General features: G+C 31.5%; 1 protein-coding gene and 1 long non-coding RNA gene across 2 annotated transcripts in view; one reads left to right on the forward strand and one right to left on the reverse strand.

The window, feature by feature from the left end:
* The window catches only part of LOC107447789 (uncharacterized), a 10,111-nt gene extending 9,095 nt beyond the window's left edge, over nucleotides 1–1,016 (forward strand). The window contains exons 3-4 of the long non-coding RNA XR_006226685.2: nucleotides 59–152; nucleotides 762–1,016. This is a non-coding gene — a long non-coding RNA (uncharacterized lncRNA). The remainder of the gene's footprint in view (nucleotides 1–58; nucleotides 153–761) is intronic.
* The window catches only part of LOC107456201 (cuticle protein 14-like), a 206,301-nt gene extending 190,098 nt beyond the window's left edge, over nucleotides 1–16,203 (reverse strand). The window contains exon 1 of the mRNA XM_071177335.1: nucleotides 15,887–16,203. The gene's annotated coding sequence lies outside the window, so the exon portion shown is untranslated. The remainder of the gene's footprint in view (nucleotides 1–15,886) is intronic.
* Nucleotides 16,204–17,893: the final 1,690 nt, after the last annotated feature.

Below are 17,893 nucleotides of genomic sequence, written 5' to 3' on the forward strand. Positions count from 1 at the left end.
AAAATTCAAATCATCTTATGACGAGTAATTTCACTAAAAATTTCTTTTTTGTTTCCAGTTGTTGTTTCTGCTGGATGGAGAACAGGCGGCATCATCCTAATTGTACTTTTCATTATCACCCTTGTAGGATTTGGATTCTTCGTTTTCAAAAGGTATTCATAAGTTTAACTGTAGTACTAGATTATAAACTTCATAACAGCATTTAATTTTTTTTTTTTATTTATTTAATTTTTTATTTTTTTTTTATCCTGTTCGTCTGGCCAAAATGATTTTCTCAATATGTATTGCATTAATTTCTTCAAACAATTTTAGTAACGATAATAATATAAAAAAATTAAAAGTATTAAAAATTTACTCGAATTATGTGTTTCTAATAATCTTGCCTTTGTCGGTCACCTGTGACCCCTGTGGCGCTACGATCAAACTCAGCGCCGGTAACCGGTGACCCCCACGGTATTCAACGTGTTAAAGTGGATTATTTTTAGAGCCATAATGAATCATGTTCCTGAAACTCATTTGTCCTAAGTCATTGAAGGTTTAACTTGTGGAAATAAATTTTAAACTTGTTCATATCAAAACTATTATTTATAGGGTTTTAATTCGAATTTAGTTCTCAATATGTCCACATACTTTTTTGTTTAATTTGGTAGAACATATAAATAGACAAAGAAATAAATGATGTATAAAATAGTATTATATGTATTTTATAAAGTATATATCATATTGCAAATATGTTTCAAATTCCATTTTCTATTTTTTAGCAGGCAATAGTAAACGAAGAGATTGCTTTGATGGAAGAGATTACATTGTTTGCATTGAAAAGATTACTGGACAATTAAAAATCATCAAAGATATTGAATATTTATTACACAATGAGCATTTATTGAAATTTTATGTGGTCTTCTTTCGGAATTCGTAGTTTTTTCAGCTCTTGAAAAAAATGTTTTTTTTTTCTTCTTTCATTACGTACAAGGTAATAAAATGCATTTAAAGCAATAAAATACACTTAGTTGCAATATTTCAATTTTATTTATTATATATTATGCTACTCTTTATTGTACAACTTTAAAATATTTTATTATAATACTAGATGCTATATTGTAGTTCACAGAAATAAAATCGATGGTTTAAAGTTTCAGAATTTTTAGGTAAAATATCAAAGTGGAAAATAAGGGTATTGGAAAGAGAAAAAATGCACTGCTTTCAAAAAGTATCTTAACTCACATGAAAAAAATGAAAAAAAATTGAATGAAACAAAATCGCTGGAAAAAAACCAAAATGATATACTATTCTTTGGAATCACTAGTTTGGAAGATGAGATAAACATTATTAAAAACCCGTTTGATTAACAGATATAATAACTTGTAAGATGTAACAAATAATCACTTTTCACTACTCCTTTAGTTTTTTTTTTTTTTTTTTTTTTTTTTTTTTTTTTTTTTTTTTTGTGATTTTACAACAGGTTTAATTTTCATTATCAGCCCCAAAAGCATACTAATGAAATACACTGTATAACAAAAAAAAATCGATGCACCAAGAAGCAAACATCCGATTGCTTTGAAATTTCGTATGCATAAATGTTTTGAATAGATCAGGCTGGAATGATGCCGACTGGGGACGTATAATCTTTAGCGAAGAATCCCGTTTCCACCTGTGTCCTGACGTTCACCTAAGACGTGTTTGGAGACGCACAGGGCAGAGGGGGGATCCTGCCTTCGCTATTGCACGCCACACCGGCGCTCAACAAGGCATTATGGTCTGGGGTGCCATTTCCTTTGACAGCCGGACCCCTTTGGTCGTCATTAGAGGTACACTTACTGCACTTACGTCGACGACATCCTAACACCTGTTTTGCCACCGTTCCTTTTGCAGCTCCCTGGGCTGGTTTTTTAGCAGGACAATGCCAGACCACATACGGCACGTGTTGCTATGAACTGTCTGCAAGCTTTTCAAACTTTTCCTTGGCCTGCCAGATCAACAGATCTCTCTCCCATCGAGCTTGTCTGGGATATGATGGGAAATCAAATGCATCTGGCATGGAATGTTGATGACCTCGTTCGACAATTGGATCGAATTTGGCAGGAAATACCGCAAGAGACCATCCGGGAGCTTTATCGGTCTATGCCACGCCGTGTGGCAGNAGACGGCCTCAGACTTTTACAGGGGGGAGTTCTTACCGTAGACAAACTATACCTCGGCAAATTTTTTTACCTATTCGTAAATGGTGGTTCTAGACACTCTCACACCTCTATCTTTCTCAAAAAATGTAGAAAAAATTCATAATTGTCAGTACAGTTTAAGAAACCTTATAATATTTACTACATGCCCCATCTTAACAAAGAAAAAAAATTCTGAAACGCTTTCCTTACTTGTTGCGCAAGTGCTTAATCTGTTACGAGTAATATTGCAAATAGCAAAAAAATTCTTTACAAAAGGTTTTTTTTTCCTGTCGTTAACATAGAAGATATGTGTTTCTTAAATACTCTCCCACACTGATTAAACTAAAGTTAATAATTTTCATCCCTATTTTTATTAAATCGCTGTTTTGTCTGAGAGAGTTTAACCTTGCTATCTAATCTAAATATCGATCTTTTCCCGGTTAGATAGAGTTCTCAAATCTCATCTTAGTTCAAAAGAGAATAAGTTAGGATTTGTGCTACGTATAAATAAATCGAATCTACGGGTTTAAATACAAATAAAGGTTTTGAAATGGACATATAATTCTATAAATTTGTACAATTCTATAAGCAAAAACTTATCTCAGTGTCTAAACACAAAATGACAGTTGAATAGGAAATGAGACAAAAAAAAGCTGCAATGCAGGAAAAAATAAGAAGTTTAGCCAGTGGAAGAAAAGTAACAAGCTTGAACCAGATAATAATATAAGGAAGATAAGAAAAAAGTGTTGAGGATTGGGTGGGAAATCTATAGTAAATGCAGAAATTAAATTAAAAGTAATTCCAAACAATGGAAAATAAAAGAATGCGATAAATATCGTAACCTAAATTATTGAAATTTTTCAAAACGTGGGATGATTCACAAAAGTCTAAGTCGATAGATGAAGAGCAGCGTTGAATTATTTAGCAAAAGACTTAAAAGCTGTGATTAGAATTCTAACTATGTAAGACGATGAAAGATCGTTTAATATCCCAATTTCGGACAAATTCCTAAATCAAAATTTAAAGGTACTTATAGTTGCCCAATATTTACAAGACCACACTGACGAGGAATTTGATAAAACTCAATTTCTAATTTGATATTTTTTGTTGCTATCTTTAATTTTTTTTTTTAATTTTATAATTTTTTTTTAAATTTATTTTGTGTTTAAACAAAATTTCATCGTTATGGATGTGATAATTGCAAAGTTTAAATGCGTTTGACTTTCGATTAAAAAAATTAGTCAAAAAAGAATTAATTATAAAGTAACTTTTGTTGTCAGTTACACTTACTGCAATTTACAGTAAACACCCATAACATCATGTTTTTAATTTTCATTTATTTCTAAGTTTCTAATATTAAACGAAATTTTCAGTACAACACCTTAAGTTATTGAAAAAAATAGTGAAACAACATGACTCATTTTTTAAGTGAGTCATAAGTATTTGTATTCTTTATAAATAGAACAGACGTCTCAGATTTTTCTCACTCAACACAATTTTTCCCTCTCCGGTACCATGGTTTTTCCAAAGATAGTACGTTTCAACAAATACAGTAGGGTTAAACTGGCGTAGGGGAAGAGCGAGATATACCAAAGCCTCCTAGAGAAATGGCCCCACTTCTCTAGGAGGCTTTGGATATACTAAAACCATAATAATGGTGAGGAGAATTGTGTGGGACGTGGAAAAATCACTTAACCTTGATACGCCTATCTTTTTTACAAAGAGTGTAAATACTGCACTGGTAATGATGAAATTGATCATTTTCTGATATTTATCTCCAATTTAATTGGTTGAAAAGTTAAATTTGTACGAAAATGACATGAATGTAATAAGAATTCGCCTTGACCAAAAAAATATTGTTCGTTTTTTTAAATGTTATTTTACTTAATAATTCAACTTTAATTTCATACAAATGCATCGCTTGATTTCAATAAAAGTGTGCATTTGTTTCGTTTTCTACAATGAAATACCTAAATGTCAATTATATTTTTCACTTTCATATTATTTTTTGCTCTTTAATTGTGCTTTTTATAATATTATTAATATTGTTTTTATAATATTATTTTTAATAACAGCGAAAATGTCTGCAACTTAGTATAAATACAACATGCTCCATTAATTTTATTGTTAAATAACTTCAGTCAATCTTTGGTCTTAATGTGCACTTGTTATGATTGTTTTTCTTTCTAATTAAAAAAAATATCTAAAATAAAAGCAGAAACCTTACGCAAGTTACAATATGATTTTATATTAACACTCATTCACATTTTATTAAAACCTATTTAGGAAATACGTGTCATGATGGTGGGAGGAGCGTGAATGCTGAAATATAAATTAGGTTAAAATATCACTCAAGATTATTAAATTAGTACATAAATTTAAGTTCTTTTATATTAATTGTGAGTGAAGTTCAGGGGTTTGAGCGTTCACTTCCCAATGAGAAAGGTGATCCAGGTTCGAGTCCTGGCAATGGTTGGTCTATTCGAATTCCGCTCCCAGTCCGCATTAACCACATTTTAGACAGTGAGTAACCCAAGTGGCAGATAAATTATTGGTTTGAATCATCTTACCGTCTGCTTAATAGTGGGAAAGATATCAAAATGTAACGCAAATGCGGAAGAGGTCCATCAAAAAGTCACCCGTGAAGGTTTTAACTCCTTATTCTTATCCCTTTGACGTAAACTTTCTTTAACACTAGAAAGACTGAAACTTAGTATATTGCCCAAAAGCAGTCAAAATGACTGGATTGTGAAAGAATAACTAATGTGTAAAGAAATTTGTTTAAAATTAATTTTTAACATTATTTACTGTTACATAACAAGTTATTAGTATATATTAACAATAAAGAAATAATATGCTGTACAAAATTCTAAGAAATTGCGTCATTATATGCATCATGGCTTTTTTAATTGAAATTAAAAGCAGTCAAAATGACTTCCTTAGGCAATCTAGCGTTAAGCATACTTTTCTTACTTCTTTCATTATTTTGTATTACTTAAAGTTAAAATAAGAGAAAATATTATATTTTTGCATTTTAATGACTTATGGTTCTGAAATACAGCATGAAATACCGGTATCTTTTTTTTGCTCCTTAAGGCAAAAGTTTCCAAACAAACCTCACTTTCAAACAATAAATTTTAAAATTTGATCTCATTTTCATTTATTAAGATCTATGAGAAATGTTATCCATTATTGAAATTTCTTTAATTTTTCAAACCAGTTTCAGATAAATTTTTAAATATGAATGAAAATGAAATTCAAACTAATTTTTTCCGATTTTGGATTTTAGTATAAGTATTTTAGTATAAGTATTTTACTGTTAGTACAACTATTATTTAGTAACTATGGTACTGTTTTTTTTATAATTAAAAAATATCAAATTATATTTTTGCTTATAATTAGAAAAAAATATATGGAAGGGACACTGGTGTCCCCTATGAGTCAAAGAGTTAAAGGTTCTTTCGCTTCCTGGTGAACCTCAAATTTACAAGGTTACCGAGTTAAACATCGATAGTTGCAAGTCCAAAGGTGAGTCGCCTTTTCACACTGATTTTAAAATAGAATAGCATAAAGTGTTCGGCGTGCAATTAAAATTTAAAACAAATTGTAAACTGATAAAATGTATTTCTGTTAACCTTAGCAATTATTCGGTTCATAAATTTTACACATAACAATAAAATAGATCAACAAAACCTCAAGCAATATTCTAATTTCTGTGTTGTTTTGAAACTACTCTTCACACTCAAGTGATAAAGAATAATTTGGTAAAGGCGATAACTTATCATTCTTATCCATTGTTCAATTCTTATATTTCAATCTTTGCACAATAAGAAAAGGATAAAAGGAGTTTATCTTCTGTAATATACAGCAGGAATAGTTTTTTTTTAAGAAAAGAAAAAAAGTACGAGATCATTGTGGGAAAAGGCTTGAGAGAAGAAACATGGCATCCTACTTTTTGCTTTTCTCCTTCTTCTTGAGTATCAACCTACTTATAACAGTTTCTGCAAAATCGGTCGTCGTCTCTGATGTTCCTGTTGAAGCGGTCACCAATGTTAGTCAGAATGGCATCTCCGATGAGTTACTCCGTCTCCGAACCGGTAAGTCAATGAATCATTACTGTATTGTAACAAATTTTACAGATACGCCAATTGTCCCAAACAGTTCAGTGCGAAAGTGGATGTTACCTGNTTGAGAATAATTTCGTCATCAAACCACGTGACTTGGGACGAAACACGAACTTTCAAATATATGACGAAAACGCTTCCTCAACTCAGAGCCTCCTCGACTAGCGTGGACTCGACTAGAATTCTTAACTATAGTCTGTTCAACGAGAACTGATAGTGAAAGTAAACAAAGCGGAGTGCTATTTGGCGCAATACCGTTGTCTGCTTGGTGCCGGAATAATGACAAATCGCGCATATCAGTCAAGCAAAAACTTTTATTTCTTAGAGCAAAAACTTTTATTTTTTAGAGCAAAAAATTTTATTTCTTAAAAACTTTTATTCTATTTATTTTCTTTCTTATATATGTTATTCTTACAAATTTCTTCCCAAACTTATGTCTTTTGTGTACCCTTTCTAAATTTTTCGTAACGCTGTGTACCATTAATAAAAAATGAATGTATTTTTTACTATAAACAAACTGCACAAAAGTTAAAAACCACAACTGGCTGTTGTTAACTCTGCAAAAAATATCCAATAAAAAAATGCGTAATCGTAAATTTTCATGGCTAGCTTTGTTTTTAAATAAACTTTTTTGAAATTTTTGTTTGCTGCAAGATATATCGCATATGAACGCGTAACGACGCTAAACTGCTACCGTACCCATGGGGGTACGTGTACCACACTTTGGGAAACGCTGTCTTAAAGGGTTGTTTGTTTCGCCGTGGTGTCTTTTTGTAGGTGTTTCATGAGCAATATGGAAAATAAAGTGATGGTTTTAAGTCCTCCTAAAAAAAGGCAGAAGAAATCTTGCATGAGTAAAGCTGAGAAGGAAATAATATTGAACATTTATAAAACAGAAGTGCATTCAAAACCAGATGTTCCAATCATTGATGCGGCTGACCATGCGGAGATAGCGCAGCTTCTGTTTTTAAAGAATATAAAAGGAATTATTAAGGAGTATAAAAGGGACGGTATATTACAGTCACTGAAGAGGACTAAATCACGTAAAACTTTTTTGGATGTCATTGACAATTTCGACGAAAATGCTATAAGAAGAAAAGTTCATGATTTTTTCCGCCGTAACGGAATTCCGACAATAAACAAAGTTCTCAAAGCTGTGAACGATGATTCTGATTTACCAAACTTTAAAAGAACTACATTTTATTCCCTGTTAAAAAAATTAGACTTCAAACATCAAAAACCTACCTAGTTTCATTTTTACTTTTTAATGATATAATTATTCGTTATTATCCATGATTAATTATGATTAATCCATCGTTAATACAGTAATTCTTAAAATTTTGTTCCTTTCTGCGTAGTTTAATATAATTATTTTTGCTTTCGGTACAGTTGTTAATTAATTACAAAAATTCAAATGCTACTTAAAATTAAAAAATTTTGATTACTTCATTCCATTTTCAAAAGCCTATTGAATTAGAAGCTTGCAAACTGCTTTTTTTTATAGATTAAGTGGGTATATTTTTCTTAACTAAAGAATTTGTGAGACATATAAAAAAGTTCCAAGTTTCTTTTAGTGTAATTATTTTCGTAATGCTTCCCATAGAAAAATAAAGATAACAGTTTAAAAATAGAAATAAATGAAGTTCCTTCAAATATATTTTTAAATCAATCGGTGAAACATAAAACTATTTTAAATATTATTTAACTATTAATAAATTTTTAAAAAAAATTGTAATTATGAAAATAAAGAGTATTTTTTTAACATATTCTTTCAATTCTATACGACTTTTACGATGGAATCCTAAAAGTTATGTTTTTCATAGATATTTATGCAAAATATATTAAAACTAATTTAATTTTAACTTTAAGAAAAAATACATTAAAACTATTCTCAAAATAAAATTATGTGCTTATTGAAACAATTAGAAACGTATTTTCAGGTAAATATTTTAATTTTGCACTTTCTTACCTAATTTTAAGGTATCGAAAACTGAATATTGTTTTCGTTTTTCTATAAAAGGGAAAGCTCTGTCGATTCAAACGAAATCGCCCATTCAGCGAAGAAACCGTTGAAGTGGCAAACGTTGGCGATCAAACAGCAGCCTTTATGTTTACTTCCACTAACAGTTCTCGTTGAACCGACTATAGAATGACGAAATGTTTCTTTTCGTTTGACGAAATTCGTTTCCTCGAAGAAGTGACGAGCGTTACTTAATCATTTTGATGAAATGTTCACTCGGAGCATGTACCAGGCAACGATTTCGTCAAAAACGAGGAAAGGTTTGTGAAATTTGAGTATCCATTTTTTACATAGTGTGATAACAACCGAAGAAACTAGACCACCATCAAATTTAAAAATTCGATTATTTCTGTTTCAATTTTTACTGATTGTTTATCATCGGGCCACCTCGCATGATTAATTCGATTTTAAATGGATATTCAGCCATGATCCCTCAAACATTATAGATATTTTGCATCAGCATTGTGATACGTGGGAACCAAGAGTAGCACATACGATATCTTCTGATTGGCTAAGCGTAATGATGGCATTTTTTTATGGTTGGTTTTTTCTAAGTTATAGTAAGAAACTTAATTACACTTAGCATTAATTATTATGTATTTTGTTTACTTATTTTGTCATTACAATTTCTGTTCTACTTTTTATAATTCCTTGCGCCGAAGAAAAGTCGAATTGGTACCGTATGTTCTTCTTTTAAATAATGAATGTAATGCCCATTGTCTATATCTTTTTTTTTTAATTTCATTTTTGACAAGTATCATAAAAATATATATTAAGTACTTCTATAAAGGAACACCTTGCTCATACATCTTCTTTTTTTCAGATATAATCACTTGTGATTGTGGATCAGGTTCCATCGCGTGTGTTATTATAAACGGTAAAAAATTGTGTGGTTGCGAACCGGGAAAAACTCAAATAGGTGAAGCATGCCACAGTAAGAAAATCTATTTTTTATTTCTAATTTTCCTGTTTACTGAATTTATAATTAAATATACAATAATATTGCATGAATATTCTTGGTTTTGTTGACGCCTTAAAAACTATTTTAGTACTTTACAGACAGAGAATTGTAAAAGGTTTCAGTGTGTTGGTGTTTGTTTCCATACCTGGAANTTATTCTCTCGTTAAGTTTCCTTAGGCAGGAATTAACATTTTTCGCCTAAGAAAAGTCGGATTGGCACCGTATGTTCTTCTTTTAAATATTAAATGAAATGCCTATTGTCTATATCTTTTTTTTTAATTTTATGTTTGACAAGAATCATAAAAATATATATTAAGTGCTTCGATTAAGGAACACCTTGCTCATGCATCTTCTTTTTTTCAGATATAATCACTTGTGATTGTGGATCAGGTTCCATCGCGTGTGTTATTATAAACGGTAAAAAATTGTGTGGTTGCGAACCGGGAAAAACTCAAATAGGTGAAGCATGCCACAGTAAGAAAATCTATTTTTATTTCTAATTTTCCTACTTACTGAATTTATAATTAAATATACAATAATATTCCATAGATATCCTTGGTTTTGTTGACGCCTTAAAAACTATTTTAGTACTTTACAGACAGAGAATTGTAAAAGATTTCAGTGTGTTGGTGTTTGTTTCCATACCTGGAATTACAAAGCACTTCCTTCCTGAAATTGCTGCTTCCGTGCTTGCCGTTAGGCTACTTGATCGACACTAAAGCACTTTTCTATTTTTAAATTTCACTGACATTTTAAAAAGATCACTATGGAAATTTTTGAAAATTAATTTTAAAAGAACGCAATTGCTGTGTCAATAAAGCACTCATAGACTAATGAGGCTATGCTGAAATCCTTAACTTCAACAGGACCATTTGTATATTGCTCCCATCTTGCACTTCCACAATGCTAAAATAAAATAAGGTGGATCATAGATTAGTTTTCCTTTGCTATTGGCAAAAACGAAAGAAGTTTTCGTGGTTTTAGGCTTGTTTATTTCATTCAAAAAGTCAAAACTTGAAAGCGTATTCTTCTCAGTGCTTGATCCAAGAAATACTTTTCTTTTGAGCTGGTTTCAAAAGTACACAGAGCCAAGGTGAACCACTTGTTAAAAGCTACTGATAAAATTAACAAAAGTATGAAGGAAAGAAAAGTTTAGATAGGATTATTCATGGGTTTTTTTAGAATCATTTTCAAAAAAGTTAGAATTTATAGTTCATAACGAGTCACAACTCAGCCAAAACTAATCAAGAGCTTTTTCGAATGTATTTCTAATTTGAACCTCTTAAAAAATCTTTAAATTATCTACAATTTTTATATTGTAAATAAAGTAGAAGATTATCAGAATATGAATTTCGATAGCCGTGATGGCTCAGGTGATAGAGTGTTCGCCTCCCAGTGAGGTGCACTGGGTTCGAATCCCAACGAAGCTGGGTGACACCAATTTTGTATCCGGCTCGCACCTACAACAGTGTTGAGGTAAAGTAGCATCAGTGGTAAGCGGATTATGAGTAAGAGTACCCTTTACGTCAGTCTAACCGTGGGAGACTTTCATGGTTTTTCTCTAAAATGTAACGCAGTTCGGGTTAGTTCCATCAAAAAGTCCTCTACGAAGGCAAAATTTCTCCCAATACTTAATCCAGGAGTACCCATGTCTTCTGGATTGTGTTCAAAATTACAAAACTACAGAGTTTAAAATTGGCAGAATTTCGATAGATTTTTTTCGCAGAATTTCGAATGGCTAATTGAAATTCGAGTCGGCAGTTCAACAACAGTCTTAAAACAATATTAAATATGAATTTCATTAGGGGAGAGTTGGATAAAACGGGATATTCGGATTAAACGGGATACGTCTCCTAGGAATCAGACTATTCCAGCTATCTAGCGGACGACGACAGAAACTTGTTATTCGACCGTGATTATATCTTTCACACTGCCTCAAGATCACTAGCTGATAGAAAATTGTAGGTCTCAGAACTTTTTTACTTTATTTTATTTGCCATTTTCTGCATTTACGTGCGTTGCTTTTTACATTGAATTGCCTACATATATGGGATTACAATTCCGGTGAGTATTACATTTGATGAAGCATTTATTAACGAGTATTCTCATGTGTAGCCTGTCTAATTTTCCTTTCACGTTTAGGCAGAAGCCATGTTTGTTTTAAAAAGTGTCGGAGTTTGACAAAACGGGACACTTATGAGTTGGATAAAACGGTATAAAGTTTTTTTATGACCCGTTTTACCCACCTATTTTTTGTCGGCCCATTACTTCTACTATATTGAAATTATAGGTAGGGGAGAGTGGGGTCAATTGTAACATTTTTGACTTAACTATTTTTAACTAACGAAAAATCCAATATATTATTAGTATTAATTGACAGACGAGTAAAGTAGACTATCCTCTACTAGAAGAAAAAAATAAATACCTTATTTTAAATGTTATTATATTAGTTATTAACAATTTTTGACAGTCGTGCACTTGTTACAATTGTCCCCACTTTCGGGATCAATTGTAACAGTTCATGAATTCAACTAAAACATAGTTAATTATACATATTATCATAGTTGTGATATATTTTTTATTGATCAAAATAGTAGGGATATTTTAGGAATAAAAATAATTATGAGCCGAGACCTAATTAAACTTTTGACTTTAAGGGGTTAAAAATTTTAATTTATACTGTGAAAGGTGAGAAATAAAATAATGCACATGCAACATAATGTAAATGATATAGGACACTATTGGTGGTTCTTAAAGAGTTAAGTAATGGCTTGTAAACATAAGATTATTTATTTTCAGCTGTTACATTCGTCCCTTTACTTATTGTTACAATCGTCCCCAGGACGCCATTTCAGCTTCCTTTGTTAAAAACAATGCTAGTTAATTAACGGAACTAATCTTTTTTTTTTAAATGTTAATTAAGGTGTCCACTTACATATTCGGTTAATAATTTTTATTTGTTTAAACAAAATTACTTTGTTACAATATAATATTCTAATACCCAAAAAAGTACTTACGTAGCATGAAAATATCTTTTGTGATGTAATTCTTTCAAAAGTACATAAAAATGGTTGCCAGCAGGGATATACATGTTGATTTATTAAATACACCTTGTGCGCCACCTAGGAACCAAATCTAGAACCCGACACTCGAAATGTTTGCTCTGTTACAATCGTAACCTGTTACAATTGACCCCCCTCTCCCCTACTATATTATTATTATTACTTCTACTATATTATTATAACTATATTGAAAGAAAGGTAAAAAAGTCTTGTACAAATACATTGATCCCTGAATTGGTAGCAGTGAAAAAGTTGGACAGATATGAAACAGTATTCAATGTTGAACAAGAATAAACGCATGAACACGTATTGGCTCTAGAAGAGAGATTGTTTGGTATAACTCTAACGGACATACGAATGCTAGCATTTGAGTTAGCTGAGAGAAACAATATTAAGCATAGTTTTAACACAGGAAAAAAACGGCTGGAAAGAGTTGGCAGTATTGATTTCTTGGCAGACATAAAGAACTTAGCCTCCAAAATTCAGAACCCACGAGTATGGCCCGAGCAAAAGAGTTTAATCGCACTGCAGTTCAGCAGTTTTCTATTAAGTAAAGATAAGATTACTCCAAGTGATATTAATAATTTTGATGAAACTGAGATTCTAACTGTGCCACACAAGCCTTCAAAAGTGATGATTCTAAGAGGCAAAAAGCAAGTGGGTAGCTCGTCTTCAGCCGAATGAGGAGCTTTGGTTACTGTTGAAACAGACATCAGTGCAGCTGGAGTATTCGTCCCTCCTATGTTCCCTCGAGTGAAGGAAAATCTCACATTCATGGATGATACTTTCCCAGGATCATTTGCAGTGTATCACAAGACCGACAGGATCATTAAAGATACCTTCACTGTTTGGTTTTAAAAGTTCGTAGAATTTTCCAACACTAGATATAAGAAACCAGTGCCGTTGCCGCTTGTTGGACACAACAGTCACACCAAAAGTTTGGAACTTCTAAATGTAAATTTGGCAAGAGAAAATAAGGTAACCATCCTCACCTTCCCCCCCCCCCCACANCCCCCCCCCCCCCCCCCCCACATACAACTCATCGCCTTCAGCCCCTGGATGTCAGTTTCATGACTCCACTGAACACGTGTTATGCACGAGAAGTTTGAAAGTGGCTGTTCAACCATCCAGGTACTTACACTTTAATAGGTTGCAAAACTGTTCAACGAAGCCTACTCACGAGCAGCTGTTGCAGAAACTACCGTTAAAGGGTTTAGCAAAACTGGCATAAGTCCTTACCTTCGCAGATCACTTGTTTGCACCCTCTGTCACCATTGATTACCCAACGTCAACTGATGTGAGCAAAGACCAAGAGCAACCTTCAACATCTTCGAGGGACATCGTAGGAGTAGACCAATCTGCAACATCCTCAGAGGGGAAAGGATTAGAATTATCTTGTTATTGACCTAAGCTACCCTTTTCCATCTCTCTAAAGTGTGTTCTACCTGTACATCAAGTAAAAGGACCGCTCCCCGAAAAAATGGCTGACAAGAGAAAGAAGAAAAGTGTAGTAATAACATCAACTTCATATAAAAGTGAATTATAAATGGAAGAAAAAGAAAGGATTATTAAACTACAAGAAAGAACCAAGAAAATTGAAGAAAGGACTGATAAGAAATTCCTCTTAAGGGCACCAGACACATTACGACTGTGGAAATTACCGAAATAGCGTTCATGTTTGAATATTCATAAAATCTTTAGTAACATGTGTAGCATCATAATTTTTTTATACTTAATTATAAAACAACAGTCTATATACAAATGCTAGAAGCAATAAATAAATCAAATGAAATGTGAGAAGCAAAAAAATGAATAAAACTTTTAAAAATTTTGCTTTACAGTTTTTTGTCAGTTAATTATGCTTTTCAGTTAGTTTTACACAAATTAAACATTGTAAACCCTGTCCCGTTTCGTTCAACCCAGGTATGCTAAAACGGGATATGTACGAGTTTGGAAAATAATCTTTCTTTCTATTTCACAGTCATTAAAATTAGTTTAAAACATGTTCTTCTGCGCTTCAACAAGTGATGTAGCCATAAAAAAAATAATGTGTGGCTCTCTTTAGCAGATTTTCTGTAGTAAATAAAAAGAATAATGGTATCCCGTTTTGTCCAACTCTCCCCTACTTACAAATTCTCATCAGAATTTATTTTTCAGAAATATTTAGATGAGGTCTCATTTCAGAAGGCCAAATTACCTGAAAGAAATAATATACTTTCAAAAGAATCAGTTGTCAAGACGGTGACAGTGAGGTCATTATTAATACGCAAGCATTTTCAAAGTAAAGTCCTTAAAATAAACTTCGAAATATCTACGCAAAAATTTTTCATCACTTAGAAAACAAAATAACTGAAAATGAAGATCTTCGAAATGATTTAAGATCCTTGTAGAAAATGGTATTTTCTCAAAAGAATTGTTTGAGTAAATTTTAGTCGCAAAATAATACAATCTTAGGATTAGGAACCAAACATACTTTCTAGGCCCAGTAAAAGTATTTGAAAGAAATCATGACTTGCTGCGTTACAGAAACTGTTCAGAGGCTTATAATATTTTGTGGAATGAACAAACAGTTTTTATTTTGCGTACTGTACAAATGAGGTACTTCACCTTTTGTAAAAGCAATAATAATAATAATAAATTTGTGTTATTTTTGATTTAAGCAAGAGTAAAGCAGCGTTTGTGGATATGGGGAAAAATTTGAAAAATCTACTTTGCTGCTTTCAGAGGATATCACAGGAATGCATTTTTAAAGAAATTTTATTTTATTTTCAGCACCTGTTCCCTATGGATGGAAAATAGCCACGATCATTATAGCTGTAATCTTCGGTATCACCCTTGTAGGAATGGGTGTCTTCATTTTTAAAAGGTATTGACTAACAGTCGGATTAAAATAATTAACGATGAATTTCGTTATGTTTCAGAAAAGTTTTATAAGAAGGATATATATATATGGGTCATTCTCACGAAAACTGTCATTTTTCAGTTCATAAAATCCCAAAAAAGTAAAGTGAATAAAAAGCTCTGAAACTTTTTATATTAATAGAAATATGTAATGGCATTATAAAGAAAGTATATATCCTATAAATTATACTTAACATTTAAATAAATTAATTAATTTCAATGTTTAAAAAGTAAGGGAATGATATTTTATTTTAATACATGTTTTTCTGTAAGTTACAGCTACCTCAAGTTTGAAAATGATAACATACTAAGTATATCTAACATTTATTATAATTTGGGTTTTATATACTTAAAAGTTTTTAAAGGTTAGGGAAATAAAATTGGATGGCACGATTGTACAAAAAAAAAATTTATTATATACTCATCTTTAATCATTCCCGCACTTCAGCATCATTCCCTCACTTTATACACTAGTGAGGGAATGACAAATTTAATAAAATTTAAAAATAACAGTTAGGCCTAATTAATTTCTGAAATCAATCACATACCATTATATTCATCACGAAAGCAACATATAATTATCCACTTTCTCGATGAAGTTGTATTTTATTTTACTCTAAAAAACGGCATGAGGGAATGACAAATGTAAAAAATTTTACCTGGTTTGATTCATTCAGATTTATTTCACAGCAAAGCTTCTTTAAGTTAAAGATGGAAACATACTGCAATTTTGTTCTATAATACCAGTTGCTAACTGCTAAAGTTTTTATTAAAATATTTTTATTCTAAGAAGATTGCAGGTGATAAGAACATTGTTGTGAGGGAATAGCGCGAAACACTAGGGACAAAGTTTAAAATAGTGCAGTGTTAATATTTTTATCAGAAATTAAATTTAAAATTGATTTTCTGAATTCTATATTTCAATAGTCTGAAATAAAAAACACGAATTTGTAAATTTTTTTATTTTTATTTCAGAAACATTTTTTTCTTTTTTAAAATCAACAGTGGGGACAAGTGAGGGAATGACATATTGGTATATTTTAATTACCTAAAATAAATAAAAAATAAAAATTAATAATTTTATTTTTATTCTTTTGTTAGCCTGCATTCTGAAGGACGCATTCCCTGAAATTTTTTCTTCGTAAGTTGTAAAACAAACATAAAATATACTGGGGATATGAAAATGACTGTTTTTGTGAGAATGACCCATATATATATATATAAATATGTATATATTGTACATAAATTTAAAATGTAGGGAAAACATGGAAAAATTACAGAACAATGAAAAAAGGGCGAAAAAGAAAAATAGTAATAAAAATAACAAGAAACTGGAAGAAAAAAAATCCAAAAAAAGGAGAAAAAATGAATAAAAATTCGAAAAATATAAGATATAATCTTTTCATCAGCTCACACGATTATATCCACAAAAAGGAGTGCTCTCTAATATTGCATCAATATAGCCCAAAGCAAAATATATTAATACAATTGTGTGAAAAGCACTCAAAAAATTTTTACAAAAAAATTGCAACAAATAAAATAGAACACAATAGGTAAGAATATCACGTAAAAACAGAAAATAAAATAAAAAGAAAAAACAGAATAAAACATGAAATGAAATCTATAAAGCGAGCATCGAATTCAAATGAACTTACATGAACAGGTATACATTCCACAGCGCGGTATACATTCACTGATTTCCTACACTGATTAGTTGCGTTTTTTTCCAGTTTCTTGTTATTTTTATTATTATTTTTCTTTCCCCCCCTTTTTTTTAATTTCTTCCATGTTTTCTGTTTGATATTTTGAACTTATTTTATGAGTTCTATTTACTTGCAGCTTATGCGCAGCGTATATATATATATATACAGCCGGTGAGTGTTGACAATCACATAGACGATTTGGTAAATGTCCGAAATATGTACTAGGCCTAGTTAAATGCCATATATATTTACCAGGTTTGCCCTACTCAGGGGTGTCAAAATCAAAAGCTAACTTGGGCCAAATAAACAATGCTTAGCTTTAGGTGGGCCGCAAAAAAATCAATGTTCACAGAAACAAATATTTTTATTTTGAATAGTACATTGTAATAAACATATATAAAGTTAAATTATTGTTTACGTCCTGATACTTGACATCTCTTCTCTGCTACTATCTTTACTATTTTGGGGAGAAATTTTATTGGCCGAGACTACTTTCAAAATTGACCCAACGTGAGCGTTATTAATACGGTTTCGAACAGGAGATTTATTTCCATTCTTAACAGAAAATAATTGCTCTCATTGATAAGTACTGAATTAAAATAATTCTATAATACTAAATAATTTCTTTTGCGAATTTTCGAGTATTTTCAAACCTTGCGGTAAATATTCGTAAAATTCAAGCACACCCACTTCAATGAATATTGCCTTCAAATTTGAAGCGTACTGAGACGAATCGTCATGGATTGGTTCGAGGAACATTCCAGTGACTTTCAAGTCATGTCTTGGCCGCCAAATTCACCTGACCTTAATCCAATAGAGCATTTGTGGTCCTACTTGGAAAACAAAATTCGTGCTGCCACGCTACCCCCTCGCAATGTGAGGGAATTGCAGGACCAGTTGGTGAGCGCTTGGTACCAGATACCTCAGACTGCCTATCAGCACCTTGTGGAATCAATGCCACGG

Source organism: Parasteatoda tepidariorum, chromosome 2, assembly GCF_043381705.1.
Source record: "Parasteatoda tepidariorum isolate YZ-2023 chromosome 2, CAS_Ptep_4.0, whole genome shotgun sequence".
NCBI classification, from domain to species: Eukaryota; Metazoa; Arthropoda; class Arachnida; order Araneae; family Theridiidae; genus Parasteatoda; species Parasteatoda tepidariorum.